This window comes from Amphiura filiformis, chromosome 1 (genome assembly GCF_039555335.1).
Source record: "Amphiura filiformis chromosome 1, Afil_fr2py, whole genome shotgun sequence".
Lineage (NCBI taxonomy): Eukaryota > Metazoa > Echinodermata > Ophiuroidea > Amphilepidida > Amphiuridae > Amphiura > Amphiura filiformis.
The window spans coordinates 33,348,243-33,353,326 of NC_092628.1; positions in this window are offsets into that span (position 1 = coordinate 33,348,243).

The following is a 5,084-nucleotide window of genomic DNA, read 5'->3' on the forward strand; positions in this document are numbered from 1 at the left end:
TTACGGTACATGATATAAGGGACATTGCTAAAGAGTATACGTCCCTTATCTTACCTTTGGGGGAATTTGGACTCTTCTCACTCTTTTGGAGAGGGAGTTTTTCACTCTTTTACATTAATTAAGAGATATCGTCTCTCTGCCGGTGGCATGTTTTTGAAGCCATGCAAGGCTTCTTGTATAGTCATTCTTTGAATGTTTGAAAGCGTCTCTTTTCTATTCATTAATGATTGGAGCTTTAGTGATCTAAATATTGCTTGACGTATACTAATGCAAAATATATAAATATTCAGTCAAGTTATGTGACGTCGACTTGAAAACTTAATACTTTAGAAATCAAGCCAGCCTAAATATCAAAAGGTATTTATGTAGGATATGTAAGAAGATTCTAAAACAATTATATACGGTATATGAAAAGCTGTAGTAAATATAGTAATTAGTTTTTAGCAAAGCGCCGACCAAAAAATATGTAAAATCTGAATTGGTGTGCAATAATTGCGAGTACAACAAATATGCAAAATAAACAAACCCCTACGAACAACAAATTAAACAAAGCCAAAAACTATGAACACAAGCACACCCAATACACTCTGAGTCGCGATTAAGCAGTTACAAAATTGTCAAAAAAAGTCCGGGCTTCAAGTTTGTATATACAGAATCCGTATAATTATCCTAAACAAATGACTATGTTAAAATGAAAACCAGCAGCCAATAACAGTACCCTTAATAGCTCTGATTTAAGACCCCATTTGTTGAAATTAGTTGAGAATGAACGATGATCTAAAACCCAAGGAAGGATCGAAATCAAAAGTTGCACTTCAGTTGCAAGAACACTTTGTGTACAGCTAACATGGCTAAAGCAATGGAATCTGCAACTTGTGATTTTGCATATTCATCAAATCCTTAATCTTAAATCCGAGCTAAAAGATGCAGGTATTAGCTGCTGGTTAATTTTGACATAATTATCTGTTAATCTGAAGTTATTTAGGATGTACAGGGGTGACAATAACTGGAACCTTAATTATCTGTGGTCTGTATAGTTCGTGTTTAACCTATAGCATTTGAAAGCTTATACATTGCGTTTCTAATCACTGCTTGCTGTATAGCAACTGAGCATACATCCCATACAAACTCTGTCAAAATAAACTCACCCCTTACACCCCAACATATAACACAAACCCATCCCACACACACCCCCACACACCCCATACCACACTACCTTTACCACACACCTACACTGTACACAACAATGACACAATATCAAGACGTACTCGTATTATACCATGCGATTTTGTTTTGTAAAATTTGTATAAATTATTTAAGGGCGGCGGCCACAGCTGAATTCCGTGTAAATCTCTAATTACAATTATAATTATTTTTATTATTCTAAGTGTGCTTAATCAAAAACAAAACCGTATGAGTGCAATATTTTGTCTACTCTTTACAAATTATGTGTTTGTCGTAATGTCATGACTAGACTTACCTTTTTAATCATAAGTAGGTCTATGTCTTTATTTTTTTGTATATATTTCGTAAAAATTTAATTTTATATATAATAATAACTCAAGTTAATTTAATATGGTTGCAAGTTACATGGGCTATCCGCAATTCCATATACACCCCATATGGAAGACATGGCCTTAATCTTCCACACAGGGAGTGTGAATTTCAAATGGGACTACCTGATTGGGTGATTCCCAATTGAAATCTACAGATCATAAGGTCACGTCTTCCATTGGAGGTGTTTGCATTTTACGCAGCGCTGTTTACAATAATGAAAGTTTTGGGTGAAACAGAAGTTGTGCGCCTTTTTAAACAAAAGTTGCTCGGTTCATATAGTAGGCCTGCACCAATTGAAACCCAATGGGGTTCTTTGTAAAAAACAAAAAAAAAAGACTTGAGGAGTCTTGGCTACCTTAAGCTTGAAGAACCTTTAAGGAATCTTAAAGAAAGAACCCTCAAAAGGTTCTAAGTAGAACAGAAAAAATGTTCTTTATCCAAGAAAATGATTTTTAGTACCAAAAGGTGTTAACACTACGTTTTACTTTTCTTAACTTTGTGATGAGTCCCTGAATGAATGAATTAGAATGTCCCCAGGCCTATTTAAATCTATAAGGTTCTTTATAGAACTTTTTAAGGTTCTTTTTAGAACCTTATAATAGGGTTCTTCATACAGGACAAAAAAGGGTTCTAAGTTGCACCTTTTTTTCTGAGAGTGTAAGCCTACGATACTTTACTTTTACTGTTACTAATATAATTATATAAGCTTTTTTTTATAACCATTTACTAGTATTTTGATGTAATAAAATCAGTATAATTTCGAGTTCAACTGAATGCGTTCATCATGATTAATAACATATTTTTATTATCAAAAATCGACTATGGCATAGTCTATAAACCACTCGGTTCACATAGTAAACCACTCGGTTCATATAGTAAACCGCTATAGCGTGGTGTCATTTACAATTTTGAATGATAAACTCAGATGAATTGAGGTCTTACAATGAATCGGCATTCTGCTCATCATGCTCATTGGTGTCATTGGCTTAGGCCCTAAAGCTAAAAACTTCATGTATTCCTGTATAAAGGCCGCGCGCATTTTTTGATCAATTTTAGCGCTTTTTTTTTAATTTTAAATTTTTTAAAATTTTGACTTTTAACATTCATGAAAGAAAACAAATCCAAAACATAAATAAATAAAAACAAATTAAACAAAAAATTAGGCATAAATCAATAATTAAAAAGGTTTCATGAAAATAAACACATTTTATTATTTACTTGATCATCATTTATCATATACCCAGCATACACAAACATGTTTTTAGAATGTTATAAACGTGTTTTGGTTTTGGTCAAAATGTTTTAATAACATTTAACTGTTTAATGTCGGGTTATATAAAAGTCATGCAAACATTTGCAATTGTTCGTATTCTGATTATCTTATGTTATTGTTGGCCATACAGCCAACATTTGTTTGATACCTTCCTTAAGTCAGTAAAGTAAAATCAAATTTGAGATTTTCTCAAAAACTGTTTTATTTGCAGGAATCTATATGCTATAGTTGGATCCTTGCATCATTTCCTTTCTGAAAATGTATACTTTTATAACTTCTCATCATTACATTAAATAGAGATACAATAAAAAACATTATTTAAATTACTGACTCGAGAAAGGTACAGACTAGACTGTCCTTGTTGTTTAATATATATTTCGAATTTCATAAACATTTAGCTCTCATGGGAAATTGGTGTGATACAAAGATCTGCAAGTGCCTATACTGATGTCCCAACACTGTGATCCACCAAATAGTTTTACTATCTATTGGATATAATCAGCTAAAACCCAGAGCAATTTGATTTTATGTAAGATAGCAGTATGTTTACGAGAAGATAATTTAGAACCTGTATCGATGTTCAGAAATAAAAAGCGATCCCCGAAAACGATCCCAAAAGAAGTTTTGCCTTTTATTTGTCAGTAGTGTGGTGCGTTGTAAAGGCGGGCGAACAAGGATATACCTCTGAAAATAGGTCCATAACCGAGGACATCAAGGAACCTAGGATGTCACGGTAATTCCATCTTCCTACCATAGGCCTATATATATTGCAAACAATGTACAGTCATGTCTCAATTGGATAAAAAGTGAAATGTATCCACGGTTTGGATCTTAGCTTCGGGTGTTCATGGTCCTCGGCTAGATAGAAAAAAGTTACCGGTCCTCGTTTGCAGGTCTTACAAGTAGGGGTGTGCGCCCCTGTATTTCACCGCCCGCACATACGCCACGGAATACGTGTCGCCAATCGTCGCAGTTTCTGATTGAGTGTCAAGTGAATGGAAGTTTATTTTCTGTGCCCGCAACACCCAAGCAAGATTGTGCCCTAAAAGGTAGTTTCGGCGTGAAACCTGCTACAAGAAATTTCAGCCAAGCAAGTCCCGCTAAAGCGAGTCTGTCGGATATCTACGGCCTGGAATCACCATCGCTGTCACTGTCAGCTTCTGCATGTTCTGTGCCCTCAACATCCAAGCAAGTGTCCTGAAAGGTAGATTCGGCGTGATACCTGCCCGGGATACCTGCTACAAGAAAAGCCAACCAAACAAGTCCCGCTAACGCAAGTCTGTCGGATATCTATACAGACTGAAATCATCGTCGCTATCACTGTCGGCTTCTTTGCCCTCAACACCCAAGCAAGATTGTCATGATTGTGTCCTGAAAGGTATAGTTCCGGCGTGGAACCCGCTAAACGAAAAGTCATCCAAGTAAGTCCAGCTAAAGGAGTCTGTCGGATATCTACGGACTGAAATCATCGTCGCTGTCACTGTCGGCTTCTTTGCCCTCAACACCCATGAAGCAAGATTGTGTCCTGAAAGGTAGATTCGGCATGAAACCTGCTACAAGAAAAGTAATCCAAACAAGTCCCACTAAAGCGCGTCTGTCGGATATCTGCGGACTGAAATCTTCGTCATTGCCACTGTCTGGTTTCTTGCCCTCAACACCAAAGCAAGATTGTGTCCTGAAAGGTAGATTCGGCGTGAAACCTGCCAAAAGAACAATCAACCAAGCAATTCCCCCGAAAGCGAGTATGTCGGATATCTACGGACTGAAATCATCGTCACTGCCACTGTCAGGCTTTTCGTCATAACCAAAGCGAGTTACCCTAAAAGGTAGATTCGGTATAAAGCCAGCTGCAAGGAAAAACACTGAAGCAAGTCCGGCTAAAGCGAGTGTGTTGGACCCTTACGGACTGAAATCATTGTCAATGACACTGTTTGATTTGCCGACATCACACAAGCGAGTTGCTCTGAAAGATAGATTTGGTATAAAACCAGCTGCAAGAAAAATCACCAAAGCAAGTCCGGTTGCCCTCAAAGGTAGATATACGGCAGAAAGCCAGCTGCAAGAAAAATCACCAAATCATGTCCGGCGAATACGAGTCTATTGGATATCGACGGACCGAAATCATCGGCGCTGCCATTGTCTGGTTTTTCGTCTTCACGCAAGCGAGTTGCCTTAAAAGGTGGATTCAGCATCAAGCCAGCTGCAAGAAAGATCACCAAAGTCCGGTTGCCTAAAAGGTAGATTCGGCAGAAAG